Source organism: Danio rerio, chromosome 1 (assembly GCF_049306965.1).
Source record: "Danio rerio strain Tuebingen ecotype United States chromosome 1, GRCz12tu, whole genome shotgun sequence".
Classification (NCBI taxonomy): domain Eukaryota; kingdom Metazoa; phylum Chordata; class Actinopteri; order Cypriniformes; family Danionidae; genus Danio; species Danio rerio.
The window spans coordinates 54196078-54222500 of record NC_133176.1 but is presented as its reverse complement, the minus strand read 5'-3'; the positions used below and the strand labels follow the sequence as shown (position 1 = coordinate 54222500).

Below are 26423 nucleotides of genomic sequence, written 5' to 3'. Positions count from 1 at the left end.
ATGGATGGATGGATAGAAAGTTCAACAGAACAATACAGCAATGAATGGATTGATGGATCAAACTTTGGATAGATTGAATGGTAGAATTATTGATGGGTGGATGGATGACTATGAATGAATTATAGATGAATGAATAAAGTGCTAGAATGATGAAAGGATGAATGAATGCAAAAATGACAGACAGACAGACAGACAGACAGACAGACAGACAGACAGACAGACAGACAGACAGACAGACAGACAGACAGACAGATAGATAGATAGATAGATAGATAGATAGATAGATAGATAGATAGATAGATAGATAGATAGATAGATAGATAGATAGATAGATAGATAGATGTAACATTGTTAGAACATCACAACAAATGCAGGATTCAATAACTGAACAGTTTAATCTTCACGCGCACACACACACACACACACACACACACACACACACACACACACACACACACACACACACACACACACACACACACGAAACCTCTCTCTCAGTAGGTTATAGAGTGAACAGAGCAGCATAACAGATCCTCATAATCTCATGACAAAAGCTAAAAGGTGTCCTCCTGTTGGCGGAGCAGAGCGAGTGTAGGATACGCAGAGCCTCCCGCAGGGCTCAGAGACTGCAGGACTGAGGACATGCAGCGCTCATCTCTGTCCCCTCAAAGAGCCTGACGCTACAGAAATCGAGAGGGAGTCCAATCTGCCTTCCCTTTCACAGGCCAAGCTTATAAAACACACTTGTGGATCTGTAGTGTGTGTGTGTGTGTGTGACCGCCTTTCATCAGAAATATGTCGTTTCCAAGGGGGAAGAAAGACAAGCTGCTCTTTTCGCTTTTAATTTCACTCTTTTAATTATCTGAGATGGAGATAATTAAGTTATTCAAGTTGAAGCCAAAATTATTAGCCATCCTGTTAATTTCTTTTTTAAATATTTCCCAAATGATGTTTAACGGAGCAAGGAAATTTTCACAGTATGTCTGATAATATTTTTTCTTCTGGAGAAAGTCTATTTTGTTTTATTTCGACTGGAATAAAAGCAGATTTGAATTTTTTAAAAACCATTTTAAGGTTAATATTATTAGCCAACTTAAGCCAAATTAGCTTTTGATTTTCTACAGATCAAACCATCGTTAGACAATGACTTGCCTAATTACCCTAACTTGCCTAATTAAGTTACACCTTCAAGGGTGTTTTCACACCTGCCTTATTTAGTTCGGTTGAATTGCACTAAAGTTCGTTTTCCCTTTTGCTGCGGTTCATTTAGGCAGGTGTGAATGTAGCAATCGCACTAGAGTGCGCACCAAAAGTGGACCAAAAAAGCGTACCAAGACCTCCTTGAAAAACCCTGGAGCGGTTCGTTTGTTGTGATAACATGATCCGAACTAAAACAGACAACCCAGGCTCATTCTGAAAACGTAGTCCCGTGGACATTTCTGGAGACTTCAAAAAACATCCCGGGAGGTACGTATTTTTGCAGTTTTTGTTTTCACAAATCCGTGAGAGGCCGCTGTGTGCGTTTTTTCATATCTCAAATTTCTCTCCTGAGTGCCGTTTGTTCTTACGCAAACCCACCAGGCCGCTGTTGACCGACTGTCTGACTGACTGAATGACTGATTAAATGACTGGTCGGTAGACCAATCAACTGACCCACCCTCCTCCTTGCCTAAACCCAACCAATTTTATCGACTGACGATTTACGAAAGCCGTCCAGAAAAAGAAAAGCCCTCGTCTGATTTTTACCACGTTTTCAGATTTTACCACAAACACCCTGTTATTCACTCCTTCATTTTATTTTTTGTACTCTGTTTTTGTCTTACCTGATTTCTGGAACTGCTCTTCTCCGGACTTGAACCCCATCCTTGTTGTGGTCAATTCCTCTCTGCGTCTCAAGTCCGCTGACGTACACAACGAGCTAACGGGACAAACTGGTTTGGGTGGGAAAGTAAGCATTCAGCCGGCAAGCGTGAAAAGGAACGGCGTCATACTGCCCCTTAGCTGTAGTTTAAAAAAATTAAATGGAGCCATACGTACTTGCAACTACATTATTCGCGGTCTCTAGAAACATCCGAGCCCGTGTTGAAAACAGACCTGACTGCTAATAGTACTGCGCCTTTTTGGACTAATCCAGCTGCCATAGTCTCATCTTATGGGTTGTGGTGAAAAAATATTTGTTGACAGTGCTTTACCAACAATTTCAAACAGAGAGAGAGAGAGAGAGAGAGAGAGAGAGAGAGAGAGGGGTGGAGGGAAAAACATTACCTGATGGATCGTTGGAAATATTTACGGAAGATGACTATGTCACAGTTTAGCCAAATTAGTTCACGCCTCCCCCTGCCGTTTGTAATGCAATAAAACATTGTTTTCCAGCTGCAGCAGCGCTTCATTCTCAAAATGTATAGTTTGTCTAAAGTGATGTACACAAATTATCCTCTTGCTAAAAGTGACGTCACGCGAATCGGCTTCAAGGTCCAAGCGCTGTATGAAACTGTATGGAGAGACTCATCAAATGGTAATTATAAAAATTTACAAAGCGCTGTAATACTTTCGATAATCAGGAATGCAATGTATATATCCATGCCTAATATCCAATAGCCAAAAAGTGAATCATTTTTTATAAACTGTTAAATTTAGATTTTTGTGAAGCAGCAAGTCAAAAGACTGTTGTGTACACCATGATTTTATATAAAATTCCCTTTAATTTTCCCTTGACAAATATTTTTATCAATTCTAATGAGGAGCAGCTTGGACCCGGAAAGAGTATTACATCTGTCACCAATACGTCACGATTTGTGGATAGAGTACACTATGAGCAGGGATACAATCAGCCAGTGCAGTCGTCCCTCCATAGTAAAAAGCAACATTTTGTGTCTGCTGGTTTGTTTACCTGCGGGATTTCCATTGGCATTTTCTCACATGTTAATTCTGACCAATCGAAAAGCAGTTTTATAAACGTGTTTAATAACATCTGGCCAATGAGTGATGTGGATTTTGTCACATGACTGCATTTGGTTCTTTTCAACTGGTTCGGACCAAAGCAATAAGTGTGGTGTGAAAAGGACCCAAAAAACGGCAGAAAAATGCCACAATGTATCATTTGTTGTCCAGGTCAAATGCATCAAACCACAGATGTGAAAGCATCCTAAATGTCACTTCAACAACACTAATATCTTAGAAAATGTCTAGACAAGTAATATAGCTGCAAGCAGCAAGGATCAGGGCCAAGCAGCCCAGCGGCCACATCATAACCAAGCGTGGCAACTGTAACAGGACGTGATGCTGACAACAGGGCTGCGGATCCAAATGCAGGTTTATTAGAATGGTCAGGCAAGCAATAGTCAACACAGGGGCAAACAGATGTATACAGGCAATCCAGAATCACAGTCAATAGGCAGGTAGATGGTCAGCAAGCAGCAGACAGGAATAAACAAATAAACGGGGCGAGGATCAAAAAACATGGAAAAGCGAGACAAAGGAAAACACGTTGTAGTGTCACATAAACAAAAGACAGGACTCTAGCCACTAGAGTGAGTGTATGTGCTGCTTAAATAGTGTAATCAGTCCTTGACAATCCTCCAGTAGTGTGTATGCAATCAGTCAGGATACAGAACGTGTATGTGAGCAGAGTGCATGTATGGAGTTGTAGTCCAAGAAATGGCGGATTTGTAGTCCGTAGCGATGTGCATGTTTTCCAGCGATCTATGGAGTTCGCTGGTGATCGTGACAGCAATGAGCTACAGAGCAACTGGAAAACTCGATAACTTTTTGGCAGCATGGTCTGAGTCAAATTTGGTGGAAATTGGGCTAACGATATATGGAAAGTTCAAAACAACACATTTTTAAACTAATTTAAGATGGTGGACAGGAGGTCGTGTCAGTTGGGAATACATTTTATCGAAAGACGCAGACTTCAAACGTCCACACAAGCCGAACCGAGCGTTTTGAAATGAGACAATTTGGCCAACAGGGGACAGATCTCGTCACCTAGCAAACCGTAACAGCTGCCGTTAATAAATGGTAATAAAAAATTGTAATTACTTTTTTCATAGAGATTTTAAAACTAATTTTAAGCCATAGGTCTCAAACTGGATTCCTAGAGAGCTGCAGCTCTGCACAGTTTTGCTCCAACCCTGATCAAACACAGCTGATTCAACTACTTGAGGTGTTCATAAGTGTCTCGAACACCTTGATTAGTTGCATCAGCTGTGTTTGATCAAGGTTGGAGTAAAACTGTGCAGAGCTGCAGCTCTCTAGGAATCCAGTTTGAGACATGTTTTAAGGTATCTGAAGGCAAAGCAAGGTTTACAGAAGCTGGAAATATAGCTCCTTTGACGCATACATATGTAAACTGTCTATAAAATCACTTTTTAGTAAGACATGTCATACTCTTTTTGTTTTTTAACGTGTTGAGACTTCCAAGTAAAATAAGCCTAATTTTTGGAAATGTTGAAAAGCGTCTCAAAAAAAAAGTTGATGACAAGCGAGAGCTAAAATAGTGTAAAATTATCACAAGCTTTAAGATTTGTTGAATAAAAAAACAACAACTCTTCTGCTGCATTTATTTGTTCAAAACACAATAAAGGGGGACACAATGGCTTAGTGGTTAACACTGTCGCCTCACAGTAAGAAGATCGCTGGTTTGAGTCCCAGCTGGGTCAGTTGGCATTTTTGTGTGGAGTTTGCATCCTCTCCCAATGTTGGCATGGGTTTCCTCTGGATGCTACATTCGCTAATGGGAAATTAAATAAACTAAGTTGGCTGCAGTGTATGAGTGTGTGTGAATGTGAGAGTGTATGGGTGTTTCCCAGTACTGGGTTGTGGCTTTAAGAGTATCTGCTGCGCAAAACATTTGCCAGAATAGTTGGTGGTTCACTGTGGCGAGCCCTGATAAATTAGGAACTAAACTGAAGGAAATTGAATGTATGAAAACGTGAACAGTATTGTCTAGCTGCTCCATTTCATTTAATGAAAGCAAAGAAGCAAATGAAAAGGCTTTTAGTGCAGGAGTCATTTCTAAGAACATGTTTAAGATATTTTCTTTGTGATTGTGAAGGTTTGAGAACATGCTGGAAGTGTCGGCCTGGACAATCTGCCTTATTTCCATTCAACTAAAGACAAAAAGAGAAAGTCATATGGTTTGGAAAAAAACGAAAAGACGGTGTATTCATAAAACCACAAAAAAAAATCCTGATAAAACTCTTTAATTGTCCTTCCGTTATCAAGCTCACGCGCTGACTCCCCCCCAAAAAGAGCAACATTTCACATCTAATTACCCAAAGCTTCTCTTTACCATGTTCCTAATCTCCAGAGAGCCCAAAATTTTATACAATAAAAAAAGATCGGCAGCTCCTCCGCAGACGAAGCTTTTTTTCGGGCCCCGCTGAAAAGACAAACCCTGACCGGCACCAGATGTCACTGGACCGAGCCACATTGAGAGCAGTCAAAAGCGTCCGAGGAGCGAGGGGGAGGAGGGAGCGAATAAATTAATCACTCGCTTTTCTCTCTCTTTGATGGAATTAAGCTCAGCGATCGGCCTTCGCTGTGTGAATGTCCGTGCGTTTAACATTTTTCTCTCTCTCTCTCTGTCTCCAGGCCTGATGGGAAGCATGAGGCCACCCAGAGGAGATGAAGGACAGAAAGAGAGAGAGGTAATCCCTCCGTTGTGTAGGGGTGCGGGCCCCTGTCCTTTACCCCCACATTATCCACCCGAAAAATCCTCTCCGCACCCCCATCTCTCTTACTCTCTCCTGGTGTGTCTGCATTTACATACAGCAACAATGTGTGTTGCACCGCACTGATTAGTTGTAGGGGGAGGTGTTTGTGTGTATGTCTGTGTGTGTGTGTTGAATCGAGAAATGTGAATAGAGATCCGTTATTGGCTCTTGAGTTGGTTTGTTGTTTTGTTAACGCACAAGAAAACACTAAAACACTAGTGCTTGTTTCTAATTGCCATTACAGATGATCCTTCAGTGTCACACGATTCTTCAGAAGTTTAATACAAATAAGAATCCAGCATCAAATGTGCAGTAAAAACTGAACCTGAAACTGGAGGAAACTGAAGACAGTTGGACTGACAGATGCTTAACATCTTCCACATAAACATAAACCAGGCTCATTCGGATTACGTACCACTATATACATTTCTGGAGAGCGCCAAACACCTTCCAGGAGCTACATTTTTTGCAGTTTTTGTTTTCATGATCCACTAGAGGTCGCTGCATATGCTTTTTTAGATCTCAAATTTTTTCTCACGAGTGCCATTCATGCCTGCTGTTCTCGTGTAAATCCACCAGAGGCCACTGTTGACTGACTCACTGACCGATCGACTTACCCACTCTCCTCTTTTTCTGAACCCAACCGATAGTGTTGCACAGTCAAGCACAGATTGACCAGCGCCCGCCCACTTCCCTAAACCCAATCGATAGTGTTTTTAAAAGCACAGATTGACCACCCACTTCCCTAAACCCAACCGATAGTTTTAAAAAAGCAATGCAAAAAAGAAAAGTCCTCGTCTGATTTTCAGATTTTACCTCCTTCTCACCATGTTATTTACTTGTTTAATTTAATTTGAATTTAAAGGGACAGCTCATATATAAAAATGAACATTTCCTCACATTCATGTGGGGAAACTTTTAAACTCTCTTTCTTCTGTTGAACACTCATTCATTCATTTTCCTTAGGCTTAGTACCTTATTACTCAGACGTTACCACAGTAGAATGAACCACCAATTATGCCAGCATATGTTTCACATGGTAGGGTTTAGTAGTCTATGCTATAGCCTCACAGCAAGAAGTTCGCTGGTTTGAGTTCTGGCTGGGTCAGTTGGCATTTCTGTGTGGAGTTTGCATGTTCTCCCTATGCTGGTGTTGGTTTCCTCCGGGTGCTTCGGTTTCCCCCACAGTCCAAAGACATACGGTTTAGGTAAATTGAATAAACTAACTTGCCCGTAGTGCATGAGTGTGAATGAGTGTGTATGAATGTTTCCCAGAACTACTGGGATGTGGTTGGAAGGGCATCTGCTGTGTAAAACATATACTGGAATAGTTAGTGGTTCATTCTGTGGCAACCTCTTATAAAGAGACTGAGGTGAAGAAAATTAAATGATTAATGTACAAAATGACTTCTACAACTTATTTAAATTGAGTTGAAGAATCACAATTCGGAAGTTTTTTCAGCACAACTCAATTGATTTATTTTTTATCCACTTAAAATAGAAAAAAACAATTATGTTAACTTAATTTGTGTAACAACAACACTAAGGAATTGTTTAAAATCTAGCATTTTTTACAGTGTTTATAACTTTATCCAAGATTAACTGTATTAAAGAATTCACACAATGAAGTCTATACAGCATTTATCTTCTTTTGTACACTGAAATTTCTTTTTAAATTCAACCCAAATAAATAGTTTACAACCACTTAACTTAAAACAATTTAGTAAATCCAAGGAATCATTTCTAAATATTTTTTTCAGTGCACCTAAATACACTGTATAAAATGGCAGTGGTCTTTTTGTTAGAAAAAAATTTAAATGCTACAGTATAAAAAATTTGTTGCCTGTTTAACAGTAAATTTCCTTAATATAGGGTGCATTATCATAAATTGAACTGCAAATTGACTGAGCAAGAATTCCCTGCAAGACACTTCACTTTTATGTTTTTTTTTAATTAACTAGCTATTTCATGGTTTATTTTCTCATCAGTGATGTACATTACATTTTTGTTACATCCAATTTTGATGAATAATGTTACTTTAGTGTCACATCACTATGATGGCGTTTAAAGGTGTGAATGACATCTGGTTTTCTGAATAAAGAAAGGTCAAAAGACAAACATTCATTTGAAAAATTAAATCTTTTGAAAAACTTTAAATGCGAAGAGATGATGCCAACTACCAAAGATTTTGACTACAACAAATACACTTAATGCACAAATAGACTTTACTGAATATGTATGCATATGAGAGATTTTTTTCAACAATTTTGTAAGCATAATAGTTTTAATAACTCATTTCTAATAACTGATTTTCATGATGACAGTAAATAATATTTGACTTTATATTTTTCAAGACACTTCTATTCAGGTTAATAAGTTTAACTAGGCAGGGTAGGGTAAATAGGCAAGTTATTGTATACTAATGGTTTGTTCTTTAGACTATTGAAAAAATATATAGCTTAAAGGGGCTAATAATTTTAACCTTAAAATGGTTTTTAAAAAAATTTAAACTTCTTTTATTCTAGCCCAAATAAAACAACTAAGACTTTCTCTAGAAGAAAAAATATTATCAGACATACTGTGGAAATTTCCTTGCTCTGTTAAACATCATTTGGGAAATATTTAAAAAAGAAAAGAAAATTCACAGGGGGGCTAATAATTCTGACCTCAACTGTATATGCTATATAACTATATATAAGCAGGTTAACTATGTTTATATATAATAACTTTAACTGTTAAAAGCTATCAGTTACTTGTTAATTAGTTATTATTAACTTAAAAGGTTATGGTAACTAATAACCTTTTGATTGTAATGCCCCTTCTGTAAAGCTGCTTTGAAAGAATAACAATACTGAAAAGCACTATAAACATCATAAAAGTCTTTTTTAGGCTCAATAAAATAAGGAAAATTATTAATAAATGGACACGTTAACTTCTTTCCAACACAAACCTATAATAAACAATAGACCAGTTGTCCCAAAGCCTTCTTGAGAACTAAAAGACTCTTTAAAGGGATCGCAGAGAAATTGAAATAATTAAGTGCAGCACACATACAATACTAACAAAACAGAAGGCTCCCTATAGATCACTTTAAACCGCCTCAACAATTAGTGTTGGAGCAAATCGGTGCAGTGTCACATTACTACCCACACCCACACTACTTAATGAATTAATCTCACACTAAGTCATCTTATGCTAACACCATTAACTAAAGTTGACTCTGGGGTGCAGTGACTCTCCAGAGAGCTGCTCCGCCAAATCCTATCTGGACGTAGCGATTAAAAACATCTCTCTGGGACTACTGTAATTTCAAGTCCAATTTGATTATAAAAAAGACACCCATTTTGTCAGCCCCATCAGGACATTCACACGTCAATCAGCAGCCCCATCTCAGCGGACGTCCCTCTAAACACTAAACAAACACAACAGGCACTAAAGAAAACAAGAGCGCTGAAGTTTGAAGAGCAGAGCGGTCTGTCAGGTAAGAGCGTCTGCGGTGGTTCACATCTGAATGGGCCTCTAATTAGCTGCATATCTAACGTGGAGGGCTCAGTGGAGTTAATGACGCTCCATTTAGGACACAGCCTTTGGCTAAGACTACGGTTTCTTCAGGATATCCTGAGTGTTTGTTTATCTGATACTGAGGCAGGAGGGAGAACTGGGGACTGAGGAAAAGCCTTTTAAAAAAGATCATTCTTTACTCATAGAAGCAGTTCGTTTTAAGAACTCTCTTGTTTTGAGGAAGAGTCTTGGTTTCTTTTTCCCGCCTTTTTTAAAATCTGCACTGATTGAATCTGTCACTGCACTGATTGTCAACACACTCTCAACAGGTACTTGAAAATGTCTGTGAAATTTATCTCTCACATTGTAAGGTTGTTCAGTTTAGTTCCGTTCAAGTAAGTGCCAAAGATTTAGAATTCATTACTCATGTAGTTGTGCGTTTTTGATTTAAGAACTTGTAGGCTAATTTGTCAATCTATAAGGCTAGTCATTATCAAGCTGTAAAATATATAGCTATTAAATCAGTATCTGAAAAATAAGTTGTACAATCTTGTAAAATTTGAAGTCTATCTACAACTTAATGAACATGTTTTAATTAAAAAAACACTGTCAATACACAGCGATTTAAATTCGTGAAAAAATACCAAATAGCTAAATTAAATAATACATGCAAATTATATTCACAAAAAGCAATCATATTTCCCAATAACACTGAACTTAATCATTTTAATTTGGTAATAAATTAATAGTTATTTTAATTTAAATAATAGTAAACAGAAAAAATTATCATAAAAATGCAGAAACTATTAAATAACAGGTTTTTTTCAGTGTAATCTCACGAGAATACATAACTATATTACCTATTGGTGAAAAAGGAGCTGCTAAACCCCACCCTGGCCCCCAAACCCCAGCCCTAACCCCAACCGTGATTAGAGGGATGTATTCAAATGTCAAATTAGCCGATAAATCAGAACATTTCGAATTCTGAAAATGAAAAATGAATCATAAAAATACAGAAACTATAAATGAATAGCTTTTTTAACAGTGTGATCTCACTCATCTTTATTGTACTTCATACAATTCATATATAAAATAGTCCCATATTTAAACCCCACCCCTGACCTAAACTGTTATTGGGGGATGAGCAAATTGTACTAAAATGTACAAATTAGCCACTAAATCAAACCGATAAGAAGTGTCATGAGTTTCTATTCGAACAATCAAAATCGAGCGTTCCATTTATTTGTCTAATTTTTATTATTTTACAGACTTAATTTTATATAATATATTGTTTCAAGCAACAAAATGGCAACAAAAGACTCTTTTTAAGACTCCATAGTTGAATTTTCAATTTCAAGATTCCGTAATGAATTTCACAACCATAAGTGAACAAAAAATTAATCATAAAAATACAGAAACTATTCATTTAAAGCTTTTTTAACAGTGTGATATCACTAGAATACAAATTACAGATTGGCATTAAAAGTAGCTACTTCATAAAATTTCATTCATATAAAAACATGGAATATTTAAAAGTGTGGCCCTCAAACCCCACCCTTAACCGCAACCGTAATTGGGGCATGAGGAAATTTCACAAAAATGTATGAATTAGCCACTAAGTCAAAACATTACAAATTGTGAAAACTAAAAATGGATCATAAAAATACAGAAACTATTAATGAATAGATTTTTAAACAAAAGAATACATAACTATATTACTAACTGGTGAAAAATCTGCTACAATGCCATATTTATAAAAATGTGCTATATTTAAACCACACCCTTAACCCCAACCGTCATTGGGGGATGAGCACATACTAAAATGCACCGATTAGCCAATAAATCGAAACATTACGAATTGTCGTAAGATTCTATCAGAACAATCAGAATCAAGAGTTGCATTTATTCATCTACTTGAACGTTTTTTAAGCATCCTTAGGAAAAAAGGTACAAAATCTGTTTCTGGGACGGTACCTTTTCAAAAGTTACACTTTCGTACTTTGCAGCAGAACATTAGTACTTTTAGGTAACACTTTTGTACTTTTAAGGTGCTACGAGGTTTTTACTTTTTAGGTTGTAATATGTACCTTTAATAAATATGGACCAATTAGGAACAAAAATGTACCTTTTAAAAAGGTACCGTCCCAGTGACAGATTTCGTACCCTTATTTCTGAGAGTGTGTTGGCGGCTCCAAGTGAGCATCCAGAGCGTTGGGTCATGTGTGTGTGTGTTGATCTGGACGGAGACTGTGCTGAGTAAGAACATACACTGGGGCTAATGAATGCATGTTTGCCCCCAGCCTTTAAAAAAAGCGCCCTGAAACACATCTCCCTCCCCCTGCGCTCCGACCACCTGCCCCTGCCTGCTTTATCTCCAGATTTCCAGACAAAGCCCAAGGGATCCTGAGGCCTAATCCTCTCCATCCCTCTCTCTCTCTCCCTCTCTCTCTCTCTCTCTCTTTTCCTCCATCCCCCCTTCTCTTTCCCCCCCATTTACACACACTCACCCTCTTCTTTTAGACAACATTTTGCATGTGATGCTAATCATTGGCTAAAATGCGATGACAGTAATTACGAGAGGTAAAGTGACATCATTAATTGTCGACTGAAGGAGTGGGGGATTTGCCTTTTGGGAGTGTTGGGTTCAACTTCTTGAAAATGTGTGTTTAATTAAGAATTGAATGATTTCTATGAGGATTTTTCTTCTGTGGATGACGTTAAACGAATTATGACCCAATACATTTGATTTTGTGACTCACACTCATTAATCGTTAAGGGTGATCTCTTATGGGATAGTTCATCCAAAAATAAAAATTATTTCATTGTTTACTTGTTCAAACCCTACTTTAGTTTTTTCTATACAAAAGAAGATCTTTTGAAGAATGCTGGTTGATGGCACCCATTGTATAATAAGTTTATATATATATATATATATATATATATATATATATAAATTAAGCTTATATATAATATGCTTATATATAATATACATTATATATATATATATATATATATATATATATATATATATATATATATATATATATATATATAATGTTTTTTAATGATATACAACACTATATCACAATATATTACTTTAAACTATTACAAATGTTAATAAAAGTCACTTTTTTACTTTTCGAGGTTAAGACTCTAGGAAGATTAACATCTCATAATGCTATTCAAAAGCATAAATTAATGAGGAAAAATAAAAACATGAATCACAAAAAATAGAAAACTGCTAATTTAATTATAAGATATTTTAACATGGTATGAATGTTACCAGCATTCTTCAAAATATCTTCTTTTATGTTCAACAGAAGAAAGAAACTCATAAAGGTTTAAAACCACATGAGGAGTTTCTATACAAACTTTGTACAATAAAAGTAAATAAAATCAACTAAAAATGTTTACAAAGTCACATTGACCCAATACTAAATTGATCAAATAACTATCAAATAAAATCTTTTACTATGCAGCACAATCCAGAATGTCATATTTTGACAATGAACATTAATAAACCACATTTACCTAAATATTTTACTATGAAAAAGAAGAAATAACAGATTTGAATGTATTGGGAAAAAAACATAGTTTGATAATCAGATTTCATCAGTTTTAAAATAGGTTTTTGCAAAAAAAAAAAAAAAAAATAAAAATAAATAATGAAAGTGAAGACTAAATAAAATGCTACAGTTTCTTCTCGCTTTCATTTACAAAAATTAAGAAATATGCAAAATTTCTTTTCAATATTTAAATGACAAATCATTATGTTAATTACATCAAAATCTATTTCAACTACCCTTTTAAAGGCAAAGTTACTATAATGAAACTATATATATTTTTATAACTCGTTGTCATACGTTACAGAAGTTACTATAATAAAGCAAAGAAAATCTAAATAAAACTATTAATTAATACGCTTAAATCCTTTTTTTAAATATAAAGTGATTTATATTATTTGCATTATTTTCCACTATCAGGATTTAGCACAGAATCAGTGACTAAACTTCTATGTGAATACCAGAAAAATATCCTAATTTGAAAATTATTCTGTAATAAATAGTATCATTAATTCGATACTGTTAAAAAAATGTATCTGACAGGTAATTTACAGACTTTATACAAAGAAATACCAGTTATTTGACAGATGTTTTTCTGTATCTATTTTAAAATTCCACCTGAAATCTAACAAATAATTGCGGTAACACTTTATTTTGATGGTTTGTTTGAGTATTAGTAGACTGTCTGCGTAATATCCGTTGATACTGCACCTTAAACAAACATTTAACTGACTAAGAAACTTTGCAAGTACATGTCAACTTACACTAACCCTAACCCCAACCCCAGTCTACTTATGGTCTAAAGAGAATTAGTTGGCATGTAGATCCAATGTAACTTAAATTCAACAAACTGACCATCAAAATAAAGCCTGACCCTAATTGCTTGCATTTTGTATTAAATAATTTTTCTATTTTTAAAAAATTTTCTGTAACTTCAGAGAGTAATGCGAAATTTTACATTACAATTAACAGATTTTTCCTACAAAAATAGAGCACAAATAAATCAATTAATTAACTCACACTCATTTAAAGTGTTTTAGAACCATTTAAACATACCAAAATATGAGAGTTCTCTTTCTACAAAATTGATTGTTGATGAAAAACATGACGGTATTAAGTTAATTCAATAGTTTTTACCAATTTAAGTGGATTGAACATAAAAATATTGTGTTAAAGCAAAAAACAAAACAAAAAAAACTAATAATCGTATTGTTTCAGCTCAATTTAATTAAGTTGTTTGAACAAACAGCAAACATTTTTTGGAAATACTGGGTTCCACACAATTCATTTTTGTTGTCCCAACACAAATCGGTTAAGTTAACTTATTTCACAAAAGTTGATTAAACATAAAATAACTAAGTTGCCCCTCAAAAACTCAAGATTATTGTTGATTCAGCTCATTTTAAATAAGTAGTTTGAACAACAATCATTTTTTGAAGGTAGTAAAAACCCGTCCGCCCTCCACACCCAATCCCAAAACTGAACCCCAGACTAAAGTAAATCCATGAGGAACTAACACCCAGATTCCCCACGAGTATCCCTTTCCTGACACGCTCCTCTTTTCTCCGAAGTCCCGGGATTTGGACTTGAAACTCTTAGCATGTCTAACTCCGCAAAAGATTATCGCAGTTATCCCATTTGGGTTGTTTAAAAGCGTCTTTCTTGCGTCGGCCTGGGTCAAACAGAAGCACAGCCATGATTACAAGCCCGAGTCCAGTGTAAAGCTTGCCGGAGTAACATTAATGAATGGTAAGCTCCTTTTGGCCGTGCACACAATAAAGAAGCGGCCCTATAATATACTTAAGGCAGGACGCAGATTTGTTTGTGTCAAAGCCAAGGCGGGTGTTTGGCCGTCCCGCTCACGGAGAGGAGCTTAACACCAGACCCGCTATAACAATGTGGCATCATTTACATCGCAGGTTCACTATAAACACTCCAACAGCCGCTAACAAAGCTTCGAGCAATCCATTAAATAAGCAAACACCGTTCTTGGCATTATTGTGGACGACTCAAACGTTATTTGTGTTTGAAGATTTAGGTTCCATTTAAAGGAACACTCCACTTTATTTTGAAAATGGGCTCATTTTAGAGTTGAACAGTGGAGTTTTACTATTTTTTAATACATTCAGCCAATCTCGGGATCTAGCAGAAGCACTTTTAACTTAGCTTAGCATAGATCATTGAATCGGATTAGACCATTAGCATCTCACTTTAAAATGACCAAAGAGTTTTGATAATTTAAAGCTAGATTGTGGTTATACCATGTACTAAGCTCGATGATAAAATTCAAACTTGCTGTTTTCTAGACCGATATGTCTAGGAACTATACTCTTTTGGTTTTAAATAGCTGAACATTAGCAAAATTGTTAACAACACTCTAAAATATACTTAACACTTCTCAATAACACTTCACTTAAAATATGGGCTCATCTTTCATCTCCCTTATTGTTAAACTGGAGTTTTCAAATTGAACTTATTCAGCTGATCTCAGGTTCTGACTGGGGTTGACTCTGAACTTTTTAGCTTAGCTTAGCATAGACCATTAAATCAGATTAGACCATTAGCATGTCACTCAAGAATGATAATGTGAAGTTTGACACTTCTGAAGTGACATTATGTACTAGGACTGACGGGAAAATTTTAATTTGCTGTTTTCTAGACCCATATGGCTAGAAATTAAACTCTCTTTTTGGCGTAAATTTGGTTAGCTGAACATTAGCATAATCGTTAATGAAACACTTCACTTTTTTGAAAATTTGCACATTTTACTTCTCCCCCAGTGTTAACCTGTGGAGTTTTACCATTGTTAAACTTATTCAGCTGATTTCTTGTTCTGGCTGGGGACTGCTCTGAATCTTTTAGCTTAGCTTAGCATATATCATTGAATTGGATTAGACCATTAGCATCTCACTATAAAATGAACAAAGAGTGTAGATAATTTAAAGCTAGATTGTTCTGTGGTTATATCATACACTAAGACTGACGATAAAATTTGCTGTTTTCTAGACCGATATGTCTAGGAACTATACTCTCATTTTGGCCTAGTTTTGGTTAGCTGAACATTAGCAAAATTGTTAATGACTCTCTTAAATACAGTTAATAACACTTCTCAATAACACTTCACTTTTTTTAAATGGGCTGATCTTACATCATCCTTAATGTTAAACTTAACAAAAATATACTTTATAAAACGGTTCTGGCAGGGGTTGACTCTGAACTCTTTAGCATAGCTTAGCAAAGATCGTTAAATCAGATTAGACCATTAGCATGTCACTCATAAATGATAATGTGAAGTTTGACACATCTGTAGTGACATTATGTACTAGGACTGACGGGAAATTAAAATTTGCTGTTTTCTAGACCGATATGTCTAGGAACTATACTCTCATTTTGGCGTAATTTTGGTTAGCTGAACATTAGCATACTCGTTAATGAAACACTTCACTTTTTTGAAAATTGGCACATTTTACTTCTCCCTCAGTGTTAACCTGTGGAGTTTTACCATTGTTGAACTTATTCAGCTGATTTCTTGTTCTGGCTGGGGTCAGCTCTGAATCTTTTAGCTTAGCTTAGCATAGATCATTGAATTGGATTAGACCATTAGCATCTCACTATAAAATGAACAAAGAGTGTACATAATTTAAAGCTAGATTGTTCTGTGGTTATATCATACACTAAGACTGACGATAAAATTCAAACTTGCTGTTTTCTAGACCGATATGTCTAGGAACTATAAATATAACTATAACTATAACAGAGTTAATGACTCTCTCAAATACAGTTAATAACACTTCTCAACTTATTAAGCTGATCTCCGGTTCTGGCAGGGGTTGACTCTGAACTGTTTAGCGTAGCTTAGCAAAGATCGTTAAATCAGATTAGCCCATTAGCATGTCACTCAAGAATGAAGTTTGACACTTCTGTAGTGACATTATGTACTAGGACTGACGGGAAATTAAAATTTGCTGTTTTCTAGACCGATATGTCTAGGAACTATACTCTCATTTTGGTGTAATTTTGGTTAGCTGAACACTAGCAAAAATGCTAATGAAACACTTTATTAGGTTAAGTTAATCGATTTGCATTGGAACAACATGAAGGAATTGTGTGGAGGTGAGCATGTTTTAGTGCACACTACCCTCCAAGCAATTTAGCGTTTAGAAGACGCCTCATAGAAATCCGAACAAGGCTAAAACAAAGCTGTATTTAGACTGTCAAACAAAATCTCATTCCAGTCTGAAAAATGAGGCTCATCTAGATGACTGTGGCCAGTTAAAGGCATTGATGGTTAATTAGCACTTGTGTATCAGTATAAGCATCAGTCAGTTCAGCAATTATCAGCTTTGTTGTTAATGAAGAGTCTTGTCAGGACTCAATCAGCGCACACACTCCTGCTCACGCCGACCAATCCCACAAGAAAAACTTAAACTTTACAGTCAACATTCAACAACAAAACATTCAAATGTGCAATTTGCATAAACAAATGGTTATAATTATTAGTATTATAATACATTCTGTTGCTGATTTAAGTGTTTGCATGTTTAATGAATATGTTTTTGTTAACTGCACAATAAAAATGATTTTTAAAGAATTCAGAATTATCTGTAAAATTAACAAGCGAGCTTTTAAAAATAATTTTTCTTACTTGTGTAATGATTTTGATAATTTTGGCTCTTTCAAGAACACATTTTTTTGCAAAAATAAAAATTATTCATAAAAACAAAAAAATAGTTTCATAAATCTATTTTACATTAGGTCCAAAGTGCTTACCCTCATGACTTTCAGGACAAAAATATCCCTTTTAAAACCCATTAAAACTGCAATCGTCTCAGTGCAGGACTGTGTGTATTGGCATTAGAGATGGCAAAAGTACACAAATCCTTTACTCAAGTAGAAGTACAGAAGTTTAAAACGACTCTTGTAAAAGTTGAAGCACTCGCCACACCTTTGTACTTGTACGGCCTGAAATATGTACTTAAGTAAAAAGTATTCATTACTCCTACCTGTTTTAGTTTTACTGTTTTTTTTGAGGTATTAGATTGAAAGATCCGAGAAGTACAGTACAGCGTGGTTAGAAGTGGACAAAAGACTTCAACCACATTTAAATGCCAGATCTGAACAGAAATGTGTCTCGTTTACCTGTGATCTGGTTGACCAAAACGCATCCTAGTATGTTACCTCGTATAATCATGACATTAGTCATTTCATTGGAAAGATTTAGTTTTTTACGTTTTTGTGTTATGAACTTCTGTGGTAAACAGGTAACGTTATTGATGATAATACAGTCACTTACTGCATTCACCAAAAGGCAAAGCAGCACCAACTCACACTAAACACTCGGCTTATGCTAGTTTTGTTGAATAAAGTAAGCAAACAATGCAAAAGAAATATGACATCGAGATGCTGCGGTGCCAGAAACTTGTATTATTGTCGGCTAATGAAAGAGTCGTTGATAACAGAGATTCATTCACAAACGAATCGCTCTCTCAGTCAGTATGAGAAGTGAAAGCAGGAGAGGAGCTGTGTTTCAGGACATGATTAGATCAAATTCAACAGGGAGGGTGGATAGTACATTTCCATGCACACAAACACAAGCTTTTTGTCAGGAATGCATGAGCGATCACTGATCCATCAATGTAGAAAAGTGATGTAAAATTATAAGTTTTGTAATTTAAAAAAAATAGTTGCACACTGACCTCCGGGAAATTTCCCGATCATAGATATATGTGTATATGTACTTCTCTGGCTCTGGATGGCCACAGTCCTCCACTGCAGCTTGGTTCTGCATTCATTAAAAAAAAGCGCTACCCTGTACTAAAATGGCAGCTCTATTGACACATTCCTTCAAATAGACAACAACAGGGTAGGCAACATCTAATGTGTATATCTATGGTGTGATCAGAGGTCGAAAAAGCCGTGCACTGCAGCACGCAGGCGCACGATGACAAGAAGTGTTAGCGATGACAAGACTGTAAGAAAACCTTTTAGAAAACATTTTAAAACAAAAAAACACAATGATAAATTTATTTTTTACAAGTATTAAATTACTACACTAATTACTACTACATTAATACACGTAAAACAAGCTCTGAAATATAGAAATGCTCCATTTTTACTAGCCGAAATTTTTTTTTAAATGGATCATGTTGAAATGTTGTTTGTCTGTGTTTGTACTAGATGTAAAAAGAAATATGGATATCACAGTTGTTGTTTTTTTTTTTGTGTATTAATGTAAGTAGACTTTTTTTTTTAAATGTGACAGCATTAAAAATAACAATGCATTAAAACATCCGTAGTTGTATATACAAATTAAAATGTTTCTTTTATGTTTTTCTAACACAGACGTAACATTTTAAAACTGAATCACAAAGGTAAATTGATTTTTCTTCTTGCTTTTTCTTAATTTTGGTCCTTTATATGCAACTTTTACAGGCTTTACGTCATATTATGAGCAAAATAAAACAATACGCAAAAGTAAAATCTTTTATAAATTATAATTAAAAAATGGTTTTCATTTTGTGATCAAATTGGCTTTTATTATAAAAACACTTCTCAAAAGTCTCAATAGTGTCTCTTATGTTTTATTTTATTTTTATATTATATTTTACATTTATATTATACTTTATTTTTGCTCCTTTCAGCCATGAGGAGCGACCTTTTGGCTTTAATGTTGCTGATAATGAAAAAAAAAGCACTTGATCAGGGTTATTCAGGTCTCTTGATGAGCTCTTTACAAAATGTAATTTCAAGCCAAGCCGTTAACAGTCACCAATCAACAATCAGACTAACACGTGATAACAAGACTTGTGGATTCACACCTACACAACTGAAAAACACACACAGACGACACTAAACATTTGCCTGCTGGACTAAACAAACCAATACAACTGACAGCATGTGGCTTACATTCAACATCCGATCTTTAATGGAGAAAAAACAACAACAATAAAATCAGGAAAAGTAACTTGGATGAAAAAAGCAAAGAATACAGCTTAATTTTATATGTTTAAACTAACTAACTAACTAACTAACTAACTAACTAACTAACTATATAATATATAGTTATAATATATAAATTTGGGCTACCTATTTTTAAATCGTTATGGTATTTTGTTGGATTATTTCCAGTTTTGGATTCAGTACTGACTAATCTAATGTTTATGGACAAATATAATATGGCAAAGCATCCTATAATAAAAATATAATAAACTGTTCATTTAAATGAGAGATTTGTGAGGATTGTACACACACACACAAACACACACACACACACACACATATACACACACATATACACACACACACACACACACACACACACACACACACACACACACACACACACACACACACATATATATATATATATATATATATACATACATAAATCTGGAAAAAATAACAAATATTAAAAATGAAACGGTTTAAAAACCAAAGCAAACATACAAACTAAATAACTGACTAAATATTTATAGGCTTAATCTACAAACAGCATTATTTAATTTTATAAAGAAGTCGGTGATCATATTAGATGTAAAAAAAAATATTATAAATAAATAAGGCAAAAAAAAAAAAATTCTCGATTTGGATGAAAATAATTTAAAACTATAAACTTCTTTCTTGTCGGATTATTATATCATGACTGCCAGAGAACTTAATCAAATCTAAATTTCATCTGAAAAAAATAGACAAAAGAAATACAATAAAAAATCATTTTAGAATTTGTCTAGAAAATACCCCAAATTAAAATGCATGGTTTTGAATTATTTTAACCCTTTTTCAAATATTTCCCAAGTGATGTTTAAGAAAGCAAGCACATCATTTACACTGTATTTTTTATTATATTTTCCTAACTTATTTTAATTTGACTGAAAAAAAAAAAACTGTAAAAATGCTAAAGTGAATATTATTAGCCCTTTTAAAAAACTAATTGTTTTCGATTGGCTACAAAACAAACCCCTGCAGTCCAATTACGAGCCAGATTTAACTTATATAGAGGACAAAACCTGTAACAACAAACAAACAAACTATAAATAAATAAACAAACAAAATAAATAAATAAATAAATAAATAAACAAACAAATGGTAAAAAAAAGTCCATAAATACCTGCCAAACATAAAACCATAAATAAATAAAAACAAAAATAAGTAAATAATTACTCAAAAATCCATCACAAATAAAAAACAAATCTTGCACAAATAAATATATAAATGATTAATAGGTACGGGCTGATGAAAAGTTAAATAAATTACACGAATGTTGGGGAAAAAATAAAATGCTAGACTTATTTTAGTTGAATCAATGAAGTTTTTGTAGTCATCTCAACTCAAATCAATCAAACAAACAAAAAAAATATTAAGTTAAACTTTGTATAACTTAAATAAAAATTGAGTTGAAACCTGATTAACTTCCTAAAATAAGTTAAAGTAACATATTTAACTTATTTTAACAAGTTAATTAGGTATCCACTACGTTTTTATTATAATTATAATATTATAATTCTAAAATATTTGTTGTCTATTTTTTTATCATTACATTTTTTACAGCGTACTAATCGACAAAAATAAAAATGAAACTAGACCAGAAAGACGTGAGCAGAAAAGTTAGTGTGTATCTGAAACGTGTGATTAATTCTCTGTAATTGTCCGCCCCTCTCCCCGCTAACAGCCCAACATGGAGAACTAATTAGCTACATTACAGTCATTTCCATTTTAATGCTTTGTTTGCCGCCATTGTTTAGGAGCACAATGGGAGAATTGCAAATGGCGAGATTCAGCTAATGAAACTGGCCATACTCTGCCCTGGCCTGAGGACAAAGACCACCGACTGACCACTGATAATGAACTACAGGCCGCTCGCTTGAAGACAATTAGGAAAAAAATACAGGCATAAATCAGACTCTGTGCCTTTAAATAAAAATTAACAAATCTGTGTTGATATATTAATTGGAGAAGATTTTTTAAAAATTATAATTTAACTGTTATATATAATTTCATTGATATTGGTATATAAGTAAAATCATTATCAAAACATGAATAAATAAATGATAAATAATATTCAAAGGCTTAAATTAATGACCGTGTTGTTCAATTATTTAAAAAAGAAACAAATTAGGAAATAAATAAGCTGAAGTAAAACTGACATTTATATTTAAATGTTCTAAATCAATGTTCTAAATGAATAAATATTCATACCATTAAATTAAAAACTGTATCTATAAATAAATGAATAAATAAAATATTCATATGATTAAATGAAAAACTGTATAAATAAATATAAATCAATAAATACATATTTATTTTTCATTTAATGCATGTTTAAAATAATAAAAAAAGAAATGTAAAAAATGGTCAAAACATAAATGAATCCAGACAAGCAGCAAATCAGGATTTCACCATTTCCAGATGAGAAAAGCTCTCGGGTAAAAAATGATCCTTAGACACGTATTTCTGTCACGCGTGCACTGTAATCCACACGTGAGTCCAGCTGCGCTCTCATAGAGGGAAAATGAAAACAAAACCTTCACTGCAGCAAATTATAAAAGCAACACTGACGACCCGTATCTCCAAACATTACTTGTTCTCCCGCTTGGGAACACAATGTGGTGTCTCTCTGCCGTCTGAACACTGTAACTGGTAAAAACAGTCTTTGAAGCGATCATGCATATTAATGAAGTTGCACCGCATACACAATAGAGCGCGCTGATTGGTTTGAACCAAGTCTTACTCATGAATGAATGCAGCACACTCAGAAACGTCACAAGGTATTCCCAAGTACAGACGTCCAGTCTACACGCTGAAATACACGCTAAGATCTCATGGCCGTGACGCAGCTTCAAAAATTTGTTTCAAACCGGAAGTACGAATTTGCTTGAAATAATGCAAAAACAGCCAATTTTCACTTTTTAGTAGTGTTTTTAGCAGTGTGGGACACATAAACGACTGTCAACAGCTCAAAACATGTGTTTTGTTGTTTCGTGACCCTTTAAGGCAAGTGGTTTCACTCGGTGGCCTTCTTTGAAACACCTCTCGGGCAGTATGCTATTCTGTTTGAATGGGGGAACATCAAATTCTCCAAAACTGCATACCAAGCTTACGATTTAACTTCATATTAGGCTCATATAACAATGATTGGCTCCTGTACTAGAAGGCGGGATTAATATGCCATATATCGATTGATGATTGGCTCCTGTACTAGAAGGTAGGATTTATTCGCCAAATAGCGATCAATGATTGGCTCCTGTACTAGAAGGCGGGAATAATTTGCCATATATCGATTGATGATTGGCTCCTGTACTAGAAGGTAGGATTTATTCGCCAAATAGCGATCAATGATTGGCTCCTGTACTAGAAGGCGGGATTAATTTGCCATATAGCGATCAATGATTGGCTCCTGTACTAGAAGGCGGGATTAATTTGCCATATAGCGATCAATGATTGGCTCCTATACTAGAAGGCGGGATTAATTTGCCATATATCGATCGATGATTGGCTCCTGTACTAGAAGGCAGAATTTATTCGCCATATAACGATCAATGATTTGCTCCTGTACTAGAAGGCAGAATTTATTCGCCATATAACGATCAATGATTTGCTCCTGTACTAGAAGGCAGAATTTATTCGCCATATAACGATCAATGATTGGCTCCTGTACTAGAAGGCAGAATTTATTCGCCATATAACGATCGATGATTGGCTCCTGTACTAGAAGGCGGGATTTATTCGCCATATAGCGATCGATGATTGGCTCCTGTACTAGAAGGCGGGATTTATTCGCCATATAGCGATCGATGATTGGCTCCTGTACTAGAAGGCGGGATTAATTTGCCATATATCGATTGATGATTGGCTCCTGTACTAGAAGGCGGGATTAATTTGCCATATATCGATTGATGATTGGCTCCTGTACTAGAAGGCGGGATTAATTTGCCATATATCGATTGATGATTGGCTCCTGTACTAGAAGGCAGGATTGATTCACCATATAGCGATCAATGATTGGCTCCTGTACTAGAAGGCGGGATTAATTCGCCATATATCGATTGATATTTGGCTCCTGTACTAGAAGGCGGGATTAATTCGCCATGTAGCGATCGATGATTGGCTCCTGTACTAGTAGGCGGGGCTTTATTCACCATATAGATTTTTTGGAAATAAGTTTTCAAAGAAAAATGGTGACGTGTTTTAAATGTGCAATCAAAAATGGCATCTTTGTTATTTCATGCTCTAAATGACAACATATTTATTTTAAACTATGACTAAACGTCATCGGCAGCTTGCACACGTAAACAAAAACATCCTGAACTGAAAACACACAACTATAAATGGAAGAATCGAGGTTTGGTTGAAACATAAGTGATGTATTTTGACAGGTGCAGCTGACTGTAGTGTTGTTATCAGTGTATGATGCTGTGAGTGTGTGTGTATGTGTGTGTGCAGTCATGAGGTGTTCGGTGTGAGGTAAACTCAGGAATCAGGTATGTGAGGAATGCTGGCGACGGCACTAATCTCTAATCCTCTCTGGCTGCAGACACTGCCTCACTTACTCTCACTGCCATATGTGTGTGTGTTTGTGATTCTGTAATTGTGTCAAATTTTATGTGTATGTATGAGTGAGTAGGGCTTTGTGTTTGTGTGTGTGTCAGTGATTGTGTAAATAAGAATGTGATTGACTGTGTGTGAAAGTGTGTGTGTGTGTGTGTGTGTGTGTGTGTGCGTGTGTGTGTGTGTGTGTGTGTGAAGGTCTGTGATTGTGTGACCATGAATGTGTGTGTGTGTGTGTGTGTGAGAGAGAGTCTGTGATTATGTGACCATGAGTGTGTGTGCGTGTGTGTGCGTGTGTTTGTGTGAGTCTGTGACTGGGTAAGCATGAATGTCTGTGTATGGGTGTGTGTGACTTTGTGTGCATGTGAGAGTGTTATTGAGTGAGCATGAATGTGTGTATGTGTGCGTGTAAGTGTGTGTGTGTATGTGTATGTGTGTGTGAGTGTGTTACCATTAAGGTGTGTGTATGAATTTGTGAGCGTGTTTGTGTGCGCCTGTAATTGTGTGAACATGAATGTGTGTGTATTAGTGTGTGTGTGTGTGTAAATCTGTTATTGTGTGAGCATTAATGTGTGTATGCGTGCGTGTTTGTGCGTGTGACTGTGAGAGTGTGTGTGAACCTGTGATTGTGTGAATATGAATGTGTGTGTGTGTTGTGTGTGTGTGTGTGTATGTGTGTGTGAGTGTGTTACCATGAATGTTTGTGTATGAATTTGTGACTGTGTGTTTGTGTGTCTGTAATTATGAATGTGTGTGTGTACAGTATTATTGTGTGTGTGTGTGTGTGTGTGTGTGTGTGTGGGGTGTGTGAGAGTGTGTGATAGTCTGAGCATGAATGTGTGTTTGTGTGCGTTTGTGTTAGTGTGACTGTGAGTGTGTTTGACTGTGAGAGTGTGTGTGTGAGTGTGTGATTGTGTGAGCAAGAATGTGTGTTTGCGTGACTGTGTGTGTGTGTTTGTGTGTGTGTGCGACTAAATGTGAGAGACTCAGTGACCGTGAGTATGTGTATGTGTGTGTTTGTGTGAGTGTGAATGTGTATGTGATTGTTTTTACCATAAATGTGTATGTGAGTTTGCGACAGTGTGTTTGTGTGTGTTTGTGATTGTGTGAATGTGTGTGTGTGTGTCTGCATGCGAGAGTCTGTTATTATAAGAGCATGAATGTGTGTATATGTGCATGTTCATGTGTAAAGAGTGTGTCACCGTGAGTGTGTATGTGTGTGGGTGTCTATGATTGTGTGACCTATAAATGTGTGTGTATAGGTGTGTGTGTGTGACTGTGTGAATAAGAATATGAGTGTGAGTGACTGTGTGTAAACAGGTGTGTGTGTGTGTGTGTGTATGCATCGTATGCGTGTTCGTCCCATAGCATCCTCCATTACCGCAGTTGTTGAAAAGCCCAGCACACCAGAGTAACGGTCAGCAGGGATTTGAAGCACAGACACACTAACAACAGCTCTTTAATTTCTCTCTAAGTGTTGTAAGATTTGCCTTTGAGTTTTCGCCATGGCTTTCTGTCCCTCTAAAGACTCTAAGGATTACGAGGGCCACCCAAGAGCACCGAGGGCCGACAGACCAGCAACGCAGTGCACGAATTAGCCAAAAACCTCTCTGGAAAACCCAAAGATGCGGATGGAGGCAGAGAATATGCCACCTAATGAGAGTCAGGGGTCAAAATCAAACCCGCAGCATATGATTCAGCCAATTAGTGTGTCTTTTTAAGCCCGCTTTAAACATTAAGAAGCAAGATGACGCTGTTGTGTATGCATATGGTTGTAGCAGAAAATGAGAACAACTAATTTATGCTAATGCATGCCAGTCTTAGAACTATATGAAAGGCTGCTTTGGTGCTGAATCATTAGCATTCACTGACTGCTTCTGCCCCCTACTGGTGTAAATATATAGGATTTTTTCATTAGATAATACAATAAGGCAGCACGGTGGCTCAGTGGTTAGCACTGTCGCCTCACAGCATGAAGGTTGCTGGTTTGAGCCCCGACTGGGTCAGTTGGCATTTCTGTATGAAGTTTGCATGTTCTCCCCATGTTGGCGTAGGTTTCCTCTGGGTGCTCCGGTTTCCCCCACAGTACAAATCCATG

General features: G+C 35.8%; 2 protein-coding genes across 15 annotated transcripts in view; one reads left to right on the top strand and one right to left on the bottom strand.

Annotated features, from left to right (window-relative positions):
- otx2a (orthodenticle homeobox 2a) overlaps nucleotides 1-26423 on the bottom strand; it is a 238883-nt gene that overhangs the window by 27125 nt on the left and 185335 nt on the right. The window lies entirely within an intron of this gene.
- gprin3b (GPRIN family member 3b) overlaps nucleotides 1-26423 on the top strand; it is a 72027-nt gene that overhangs the window by 15410 nt on the left and 30194 nt on the right. Inside the window, exon 3 of one of the 2 annotated variants that reach the window (XM_068221741.2) lies at nucleotides 5596-5651. The gene's annotated coding sequence lies outside the window, so the exon portion shown is untranslated. Of the gene's footprint in view, nucleotides 1-5595; nucleotides 5652-8917; nucleotides 9199-26423 lie in introns of those variants that run through there. The other variant, XM_021477275.3, reaches the window with a different exon arrangement.